Below are 12034 nucleotides of genomic sequence, written 5' to 3'. Positions count from 1 at the left end.
CACAGTACAGACTGAAGGTCCATCACAACCTCTCTGTCTGATCATAGATGCCATTATAGAAAAAGGCTACTCATTCTCAGAGCCCACGGAATATAAATGCTTATATTTAAAAACTATGAATATTTCTTTCCATATAATAATGGAATTTGCCTACTGTTTGTATACTGGAAAAATATTATATGCATATGTGTAGTGCGATAAGTACAGACTGAATGACACATTCTGGACCACAAGTCAGACCTTTTGCTCATTTATTATGGTTATTTGTGTTTGTCTTACTGTTGGCAGTCATTTTCATTATTTTCATTTCAGACACAAGTAAAAGTTGAGTTTCAGTCACTAACAAGACAACACCTCAGCTGTTAGCATCTGAAGCAAACAGAACTCCTCTACACATGTCTGCCAGCACTTCTGGGTCACTGCTGTCTCAGACAGAAGTCATGTGTCTCAGCGTTGTCCTCCTTCCTTTGTGCTGTTCAGGAATTCAAAACTAGATATGGTACATGTTCATGGTGAGAAACTGCATGCTGTGTTACCTGTGTCCTCCACACCTGTGTTTGTGATGCTGGTAACTATAGCAACATGAACGTGGGAAAGGTCACTGACAGGAAAGTTGTGTCAGAGAACAAACAACAAAGCTGGTGATACACTGACAAGGAGAGTGAGGAGAAAGAGAGCAGGCAGCATGTGTGTGAGGTATGCAGTAAGGCTTTTACTCGGGCTAGTCACTTGAAGGCACACAGGAGAATCCACTCAGGTGAAAAACTTTACATATGTCCACACTGTGCCGCTGGTTTTAATCGTTCAGGTCACTTACAGAGACACATCAGGTCAGTCCATGCAGGTGTCAGACCCTATGTCTGTGATGTCTGTGGGGCGGAGTTCTCTGAATTTGGTGATTTGAAAAAACACAAGATAATCCACACATGTGAGAAACCACATGTCTACAGGAACACGGACATGGGAAAGGTCACTGACCTTGATGACAAGAAAGTTGTGCAGAGAACAAACAACGAAGCTGATGATAACACTGACAAGGAGAGTGAGAAGAAAAAGAGCAGGTGCCATATGTGTGACGTGTGCAGTAAGGTTTTTTCTCGGGCTAGTCACTTGAAGGCACACATAAGGTCAGTCCATGCAGGTGAGAAACCTTATACCTGTGATGTCTGTGGGCAGCGTTCTCTGAGACTGGTACCTTAAAAAAACACAAGAGAACCCACACAGGAGAGAAACCTTATACCTGTGAATACTGTGGGGCAGCGTTCTCTCAGAATGGTAACTTAAAAAAGCACAAGAGGATCCACACAGGAGAGAACACCTTATACCTGTGATGTCTGTGGGACAACGTTCTCTGAGACTGGTACCTTAAAAAAACACAAGAGAAACCCACACAGGAGAGAAACCTTATACCTGTGATGTCTGTGGGGCAGCGTTCTCTGAGACTGGTACCTTAAAAAAACACAAGAGAACCCACACAGGAGAGAAACCTTATACCTGTGATGTCTGTGGGGCAGCATTCTCTCAGAATGGTAACTTAAAAAGCACAAGAGGATCCACACAGGAGAGAAACCTTATACCTGTGATGTCTGTGGGTCAGCGTTCCCTGAGACTGGTACCTTAAAAAAACACAAGAGAACCCACACAGGAGAGAAACCTTATACCTGTGATGTCTGTGGGGCAGCGTTCTCTGAGACTGGTACCTTAAAAAACCACAAGAGAACCCACACAGGAGAGAAACCTTATACCTGTGATGTCTGTGGGTCAGCGTTCTCTGAGACTGGTACCTAAAAAACACAAGAGAACCCACCACAGTGAGAGAAACCTTATACCTGTGATGTCTGTGGGGCAGCGTTCTCTCAGAATGGTAACTTAAAAAAGCACAAAAAGATCCACACAGGAGAGAAACCTTATACCTGTGATGTCTGTGGGGCAGCGTTCTCTCAGACTGGTGACTTGAAAATACACAAGCGAACCCACACAGGAGAGAAACCTTATACCTGTGATGGTCTGTGGGGCAGTGTTCTCTCATAATGGTAACTTAAAAAAGCACAAGAGGATCCACACAGGAGAGAAACCTCACTATGTGCACAGACTATGGAAAGGTTTTTGATCGTTCCAGTAATCTAAAGCGACATCAGCTGACCCATACAGGAGAGAAACCTCACACCTGTCCTCACTGTCCTGTAGCTTTCACCCAGTCACATGATTTAAAGAGACACATCCCTAAATTACACCAGTAAAAATGTACACAGTACATTGAAGAAATGCAAGTTGATTCATACCAGTCATAAACAGTTGGTGTGTGACGTGTAGCAGTAAGGATTTTACTCTGACTCATCACTTGAGGAGACACAGGAGAAGCCCACACAGGGGAAAAACCTTACATGTGTGACCAAGCGCGCTATGCTTGCTCCAACACTGCTCACACACAAGCTACAGAATGTGTGACGTCACTAGAAATCTATCACTGAACACCTTGAAACAAACACAGTTCTTGTAAGATTTGGCTTCATTAGAGTCGATCTGTTTGCAGCACACGTGACGGCCTTTGTGGTCCGCTACACTTGCATAAACTGGCACAGTGAGTGATGAGTGGTCATTTCATACCTGGTCAGTCATCTGACCAGAGCCTGCTCTCTCTCTCTCTCTCTCTCCCTCTCTCTCTCTCTTGTTGTGTCGCGAGCAGTGTGTGTCCCCCACAACGGCTGACACCTCGCTACGTATTGCTGTAAGTACTAGTGTGTAGAATGTGTTGATTTGTAAATTGTATTATTCGACACAGTACTTGTGTTCATATGAGTATGTTCAGTTATTGCTTTGTTCAGTTAATTCTTTGTTCAGTTATTGCTTTGACATGTTAGTCACAGCTCGGCTATAATTGATCTAAATAATTGCCATGTTGTCATATGCTCGGAGCAGTGTTCCATTTGATTCTTCATAACGTCACAGTCAGTGACGTCTCTGACACTTGTAATAGTTTGTTCAGAATGTTCTAGTGAGTGCATAAAGTTCATTCACCACTTAATGGTTAAGCCATGATGGTTCTTCACTTACTATCTGATCTATCAGTTTGCCAGTATGATATCAAAGCCACTGATTCTATTATCTTGTTTATTATCCATGTATTATTTTACATGCTGATCTCAATTGTACTGCTACAGTGTGTTCAGTACTCTAAGATGTGTGTAGTATTCTGTTGTGATTACAAGATAGTGTTTGATTAATATCAGTTATTGGTCAAAACCACCAGATATAAATTGTCATTTACTTAACATGCTCTCTCCTATACGGCTTACTCCAGTATAGTGCAACATGATAACTGATTCATTTGAGTCACTTTGACACAGTATAAGCTTTACCTAGTCTATACTGTCAGTGTACTTTCACCAAGTCAGCATCACTTCAATCACTTTAACTGCACTATTTAAATGTATTAGAAATGTCATTTGATGTCAGCGTTTGGTCTTCACGCATATGCATTATGTTGTTGCGTATCCCAAACCCGAGTGATAGTCTTTCCATGTATGCATGTGCTTTACTATTCACTTGTGCTGACATGTTGTGCTTATGACATTTGTTTATGTCATTCCAGGCACTGTCTTCTCTTTACTTCTTATTGTCTTCTTCTTTTAGTTCTTCTCAGTCTTCTCTTCTTAGTTTGCTCTTTTTATGTTCTTATAACTATTGTAAATAAAACAATAGAAAAAACCGATTTGTGACTGGTCTCTATATGTTCCTGGCCTGTGTGTGGGATCTTGTCTATCCTTCAATTAATCATATTTAGTTAAGTCTTTTGTGCCGTACCCTTGAATAACCACTTGGTACACAGCTACAAAAGTGGCGTCGCCGACAGGATAAAGATCCATATAAAATAGTCCAATTATTCCCTTTAAGGTTTCAATTCTTTTATCCAAATTCAATCCATCCCTAAACCACAGCCCTTTACCACCAAGTGTACCTTGTTACAACTTGGCGCTGTGAGCATAGGATGTGCTGATTCTTTAAATATCTCTAATAATAAATCACAGCTCCTAGCCAAGCATACTCTATCACATACTTGGCGCTGTGAGCTAGGATCGTACAGGGACAAGAGGTTGCATTAACAGTCACATAGGGATAGTCTAACATAGGAGAAGAGAGAAGACAGTGCAGCAGGTACATCAAGTCCACGAGAAGAGTCGTCGCCCCATCAAGATGGCTTCATCCAACTTCCTGCCCAAACTCCCGACGCTATCCGGTGAGGAAAGCAGCATAGAAGTCGAAGACTTCGTCCAGGAGGCCAGACTGATCCTCCATCTGCAGCCCCTGGATGACGCGACAGCCTCTCTCTGGCTGATCTCAGCCCTTGCTGGCCGAGCTCGCCAGCAGATCGTCAGGCTGCCAGCGACTGAAGTGGACACCCCAGCCAAGATCCTTGCATCATTGAGAGAACTGGGGAGATCAGCGAGACGCCACAGACCTTGCCACTGCCTTCTTCAACAGACAGCAGCAGCCCAAGGAGACGAGTGATCGACTACGCATCCCATCTTCAGCACCTATGGACCAAGGTCAACAAGGCTGAAGATGGGGTGATCCAGGTGTCAGCGACCATCCTCCGCGACGCCTTCGCCAGAGGTCTTCAGCCAGCTGCACTCAGGCGCGATGTCAGGCGCTTCATACGAGACCACCCTGACACCACCTTCGAGGCAGCTAAGAAGGAGGCCCAGCAATGGCTGAGGGAGGACAGCCACACCTACAACACCTGCCCCGGCGTAGACAACACCACTGTTGTCCGCCTGGAAGCCCAGCTGGCCACACTCGCAGCTGAAAACATCAGCTGCAGTCACCCATGCCAGCACACGGCCCACATCCTCCAAAACCTGTGCTTCATCCTCAACGCTGTGCTGCTGACCGCACCCCAGACCCTCCACACTGTGTCTGGTGTGAGAGGTCTGGCCACACCGAGCACCAGTGTCGCCACAAGCGACACTACCAGGTCTGGCAACAGAATACTGACGACAAGCCACCAGTTCCAGCCCACAACCAGTGTGTTCCTGCCACATACACTGAGCAACCTGGACCAACGCCAGCCACATCTAAGGGGAGACGACTGACAGCACATGCGGTCAACAAACAGCATGTCACTGCCAACCACATGCCTACCCCTGCCAGCATCACTTGCGACCCAAGCTGCCACCAGAAGAGCTGCGCAGACTTCAGCTTGCTGACCCCACCATTGGGCCTGTCCTGTCTGTATGGCCAGCCACGCCAGCCCTCAGCTCCAACTGGCAGACCAATGTGCTGACCCAGCAGCATGACAGACTGATCTGCAGGAAGGGTGTCCTGCATCGACAGGGTGATGGACCCGAAGCTTGGGGCGTCTGAGCAGCTAGTGCTTCCCAGCAAGCTCCACCCCCAGGTACTGTCATCCATACGACCACGCACTGGTCACCAGGACTTCCAACAGGCTGCAGAGATGCTGCGACCCCAGGTCTACTGGCCTGGCATGTACCGCGACGTGGAGCAATATTTCTCCAGTGGCCCATCCAACAGCAACACCATACACCATCCAGACTGCTTGTATCCAGACCCAGTCTGTGGGAAACAGGTCAGTACCATCCTCAGCAGCAGCACCAAGACGCCGACGCAGACGGAGGCGCCACAGCACACCTGACACTGTGGTCACACAGGTGCCATCCTCACCTGTACTCAGCCCCACACCACAGAGGTCCAGCCAACAACCACAACCTGTTGTCACGCCAACTCACCCGGTCCCACTGCACCACCAGGGTGACAAAGTGACTGACATTGACACTGACACTGACAGTGGTATGTGGCTGACCAGGCCCATGCCAAGACCCAGGACATCAACCCTGCGAGCTGTACCAGAACCGCCTCCACTACCACCAGATCCCACCCCTAGGTGATCCACACGACTGGCATCCAGGGCATCACTGAGCATGTGAGGAGACTGATGTCAAACATTTAACAGCCAGAACAGTGACACTGCAAAAACACTCATGTTTCATTTTTTCATTCTTGCTGAACTGAAGCAATGCTGATTTTGTTTTTCATGTTCCTGTTCATGCTGTAATTTTGTTTTCAGATATTTCTGCATAATTCATGTTTCGTGTTATTTTACTTCTCTTCTTGCTTAATTTAACCTGTGATCTAGCTTGTCACAAGGTCTTAGCAATGCAAAGTATGTTCATAATCTATGCTATTATACATGTATGCTATTCTACATGTGCGTCTGACAGTGATAAGATAGATTGATTGATAGGCCCACAAATGAATGCTTTCCATCTTCATAGAGTATTTACCTATTTGGGACCCCTTCTCAAAATCAAAACTGTTCAAAGTTAAGTTAGGGTGCATTCAACTAAGTCCAAATCCATAACTTAACCTGGCTAAAGCCACTTTGAATATAGAAGTAGGGTGTTATTCCTAAGAATGTTGCAGTCATTTCACATTCACTTAGCTATCTGTTATCAGCAAAATTATCTCCCTTACCTGCCCAATAATTCTTGTTTGATGCCCAGCTAAGTCTGCTCACAAGAGTTACTTTTAATTAACCATCGCGGACGATGGTTTTCAAAAGATGGGGGGAGATGTGACCAAGCGCGCTATGCTTGCGCCAACACTGCTCACACACAAGCTACAGCAGACGACGTTTTCCCTCCTAACCCTCGCACAGAATGTGTGACGTCACTCCGCTTACATCATTTTGTGACTGGCCTCTATATGTTCCTTGCCTGTGCGTGGGATCTTGTCTATCCTTCAATTAATCATATTTAGTTTAGTCTTTTGTGCCGTACCCTTGAATAACCATTCGGTACATGGCTACACATGTGTCCACACTGTGACATCAGGTCAGTCCATTCATGTGTCAAACATGATGTCTGTGGGACGGCATTCTTGGAGACTGGTGACTTAAAAAGACACAAGAGAATCCACACAGGTGAGAAAACCAATATTTACAGCAAATGGATGAGGGAAAGTTTGCTGACCAAGATGACAGGAAACTTGTGCAGAGAAATAACAATGAAGCATGTGTGTGATGTGTGCTGTAAGGCTTTTACTCAGGCAGGTCATTTAAGACACAAGTTGTTTCATACAGTTTGTGTGTGATGTGTGCAATAAGGCTTTTACTGGGACAGGTCATTTGAAACGACAAGTTGATCCATACCGGTCATGAACACTTTGTGTGTGACATGTGCAGTGAGACTTTTACTTGGACTGGTGACTTGAAGACACACAAGTTGATTCACACAGTTTGTGTGTGTCATGATCAATAAGGCTTTTACACAAGCTGATACCCCAAAGACCTGAATTTCCTGAAAGTGGCAGAATGGTTAAGACGTTTATCTGTCAGTACAGTGTCTGTGAAGGTCAGGGTTTGAATCCCTGTCTCACCCTTTCTCCCAAGTTTGACTGGAAAATCAAACTCAACGTCTAGTCTTTCAGATGAGGGGATGAATCAAGGTCCTGTATGCAGCACACACTTGGCACACTGAAAAAGAACCCATGACAACAAATGTTGTCCTCTGGCAAAATTGTGTAGAAGAAATCCACTCTGATAGGTAAACAAACATGCACTCATGGCCTGACTAACGTGTTTGGTTATGCTGCTGGTCAAGCATTTGCCAAGTAGATGTGGTATGGCATATGTATGTACTTAACTGACCACAGTGACACATTGAAAAACTGACACTAAAGTCAGAATATCTAATGTTAAAATGTCATAACCAAGTTCATGTCATTTATTCTGTCTACAACAACATAACTCATTGAATGGTGAATAAGAATAGGGTCTATTTTAAATATAATGATTTTAATCCTAATTCTGATTTGTCCATGATTGACATTGTTAACAACAACACACAAAAAAGAGGGAAAAAAGGCCCTTGATTGACACTGTAGACTTAACACACACACACACACACACACACACACACACACACACACACAGAGAGAGAGAGAGAAAAAAGGCACACCAATTTGTAACCAAGATGGTGTGTATTTGTGACTTTGTGATTTTTCATTCTTAACCCCTAGGCTGCCTGCATGACGAGATAACTCGTCATGGCAAGCATGTATGCTTCGCTGCCACAATGACGAGATAACTCAGATGAGATATTCTGACTTTTCCCTGGTTTGCATTCACTTCGTTGACAAAAATAGTGGTAGCTTTAGCCTGGGGAATCTCTCTAGATTCTGTTCATAGCTAGAAACCCCATCTACGTCATGAAGCAGTCCTTTATTTGAACGTTTTGGTTGGGTCACTGTTCAAGTGTTTGCCTGACTTCTCTCAACAAAATGTCAGACTGACGCCGTGCTCAAGACATGCGATCGTGACGAACTAAATCAACTAAGATTTCTTTCTTTAGCTGATGCTCAGAAAGAATTGAAGCGTTAATTCGAAGGAGAAGATAGTGATGAACATTTATAGGACGATCTGATAGAAAATAAAGGGAGCAATCAAGAGAGTGGCCAAGATGCTACTGTCAGTGAGTGATGCTGGCTGTACAGATGTTATGATCTACAGAGCAGTAGTTCTCCCCACACTACTGTACGCCTGCGAAACTTGGACAGTGTACCAACGACATGCCAAGAAGCTGAACCACTTCCACACAACATGCCTCAGGAAGCTACTGAACATCAAGTGGCAAGACAGGACCCCAGACACAGAGGTGCTCGCAAAAGCCACCCTTCCCAGCATCTTCACCATCCTGATGTAGTCCCAGCTCAAGACATGCGATCGTGACGAACTAAATCAACTAAGATTTCTTTCTTTAGCTGATGCTCAGAAAGAATTGAAGCGTTAATTCGAAGGAGAAGATAGTGATGAACATTTATAGGACCTTCCCAGTATCGACACCATCCTGATGCAGTCCCAGCATCTTCACCATCCTGATGCAGTCCCAGATTCTTTCTTTCTTTAGCTGATGCTCAGAAAGAATTGCATCGTTAATTCGAAGGAGAAGATAGTGATAGATTTCTTTCTTTAGCTGATGCTCAGAAAGAATTGAAGCGTTAATTCGAAGGAGAAGATAGTGATGAACATTTATAGGACCTTCCCAGCATCGACACCATCCTGATGCAGTCCCAGATTCTTTCTTTCTTTAGCTGATGCTCAGAAAGAATTGCATCGTTAATTCGAAGGAGAAGATAGTGATGAACATTTATACGACCTTCCCAGCATCTTCACCATCCTGATGCAGTCCCAGCATCTTCACCATCCTGATGCAGTCCCAGCTCAAGACATGCGATCGTGACGAACTAAATCAACCAAGATTTCTTTCTTTAGCTGATGCTCAGAAAGAATTGAAGCGTTAATTCGGAGAAGATAGTGATGAACATTTATAGGACGATCTGATAGAAAATAAAGGGAGCAATCAAGAGAGTGGCCAAGATGCTACTGTCAGTGAGTGATGCTGGCTGTACAGATGTTATGATCTACAGAGCAGTAGTTCTCCCCACACTACTGTACGCCTGCGAAACTTGGACAGTGTACCAACGACATGCCAAGAAGCTGAACCACTTCCACACAACATGCCTCAGGAAGCTACTGAACATCAAGTGGCAAGACAGGACCCCAGACACAGAGGTGCTCGCAAAAGCCACCCTTCCCAGCATCTTCACCATCCTGATGCAGTCCCAGCTTCGCTGGGCTGGACACGTGGCGCGCATGCCAGACCATCGGCTGCCCAAAAGGCTCTTCTATGGCGAGCTGCAACAAGGGAAGAGATCACACGGAGGTCAGAAGAAGCGCTTCAGAGATACTCTGAAAGTCTCTCTTAAAGCGTTTGATATCAACCCTGACTCCTGGGAGGAATCTGCAGTGGACCGTGACAAATGGCGCGCTGCTGTGCACAAAGGCGCCAAGTTGTGCGAGGCCAACAGGACTGCTGCAGCTGTTCAGAAGAGGCAGGCCAGAAAGTCACGGGCAAACAAGCTCCCTGACAATGATATGCCTGTCTTTGTCTGCCCCAACTGTCAGCGAACATTTCGTGTGCAGATCGGACTATTCAGCCATCTGCGCATTCACAGATAGATTCATGAGCATCCTCCCCCCCCACCCCACCACCACCCTCCCCCCATCCCCCAGCTGGATGACAACGATGGTCATCATCGATCTCGATGGACACACCACCACCACCAACAGATGTTAGCAGTCGACAGAACATGACTGAATTAGCAGCAGAGCGATATTCTTGGCACGCAGCCAACACGGTCTGATGAGAACTGAATCAAGTGACCGTGTGAGAGGGGTGAGGAGGAGGGGGGTGGAGACTGAGGGGGTGTGGCCTCACATCCATCTTATCACTTGGAGAAGTCACAATGTATTGTGTATCTATCTCTTAAATATATATAGATATATTGTGGTTGTTCTAGTATGATTTTGTGTTTGCAGGTATCCATTTGTCCAGAAAATATGATGTTTTGTGCAAATTACCTGACTAATGTTTGTAATGAACAAGTTGAAAATGTGGCAAAAAAACAAAACACTGATTTCAAATTATGATAACGTGGATTTTGTTTGGATGTTTGCTATGTGGGTGAGGTGACTGTACATTGTATACAAGGGAGTGGGGGTAGATTTGTTATAAAATTCTCACTTGTGATTATGATTTTTATGTAATTTTTGTCTTCTTCTTATATTTTAGTCATGTCATTTGCCTTGAGTATTATTGTATTTGAATGAAAATGCAGTAGAAATAAAACATTCTTATTATTTCTATTAATTGATGTTGCTGTGACAATGATTAACAATTCTAAATCCTTTATATGTTGTCTAATAGCTGCATACTTTTTCCCCTCCAAACATATCACTCAGATAACCAGTGTAATTGATTGTGAATACAATATTCATATCAAATGTGTTCTGTTTCGTATTGGATGAAATATGTTGGTCTAATATTTTTATGTACCTCCATGGGGTTTCCTGGAATAAACATGTCTTTACATGTCTTGTCATGTCACTGATAATAGAATGACTGGCATGTCTGCCTGTCTGTCTGTCTCTCAGTCTGTGTACCTGTCTGTCTGTCTACCTCTGTCTCTGGATATTCATATACATATTAGTGTCTGAGTGTGGATAGAGGGAAGAGGAGACAGCTTCTTTCAATCAGTGTTATCACAGTCTGAGTGCATCATCTCCCTGTTTACTGAGTGTACTAGATTCATATATTAGTTTCAGATGTAAAGACATCAAATTCATGCATGCATGCTTGCGTGTGTCACTCATACACATACACACTCACACACACTATGTACATACATGTGTATCACACTGCAACACAGTACACACACATGCATTTACACACACACACACACACTGTACACCCACACGTGTACAAACAGACACACATGCACACGCACACACACGCACACACACACACACACACACACACACACACACACACATGTACCAGACTCGCATCCATACACAACACACACATGTACCAGACTCGCATCCATACACAACACACACATGTACCAGACTCGCATCCTTACACAACACACACATGTACCACACACACACATAATGACATACAAGTTCACACACAGGCATATAATAGCACACACACTCCCACTTGCTCATACACACACACATACAAACACACAGAACACACATACAAACATCCTATCCTAGGAGGATATTTATTTCTTATTTCTTCAAAGGGTATGATATATACATCAAAATACAGTGCAGAGAAAGATGCACAGAAGTCAAAAAATAAAAAGATGAAAGAAAATAGGTCACTGGCAAACAACCGTACCCAGACCCCACACTACACATAAAAGCACACAAATCCCAACACACACACACACACACATACACATACACTGTTAAACACACACGGAAAAACACATGCACACGTATACACACACACACATGCACACACACACACATTTCTACATGCCTCAATTCACATACACATGCGCGTGTGTGCATGCACGCACACACACACGCATGCACACACGCACACACACGTTTCTACATGCCTCATCTCCCATAATTCACACACACACACACACACACACACAC

At 44.4% G+C, this 12034-nt stretch overlaps 1 pseudogene; it reads left to right on the top strand.

Annotated features, from left to right (window-relative positions):
* The first annotated feature begins 582 nt into the window (after positions 1–582).
* On the top strand, positions 583–2031 carry LOC143277083 (uncharacterized; annotated as a pseudogene).
* Positions 2032–12034: the final 10003 nt, after the last annotated feature.

This window comes from Babylonia areolata, chromosome 33 (genome assembly GCF_041734735.1).
Source record: "Babylonia areolata isolate BAREFJ2019XMU chromosome 33, ASM4173473v1, whole genome shotgun sequence".
In the NCBI taxonomy this organism is placed as follows: domain Eukaryota; kingdom Metazoa; phylum Mollusca; class Gastropoda; order Neogastropoda; family Buccinidae; genus Babylonia; species Babylonia areolata.
Note: the sequence above shows the minus strand (reverse complement) of the source record. Positions and strands in the feature narration are given on the sequence as shown.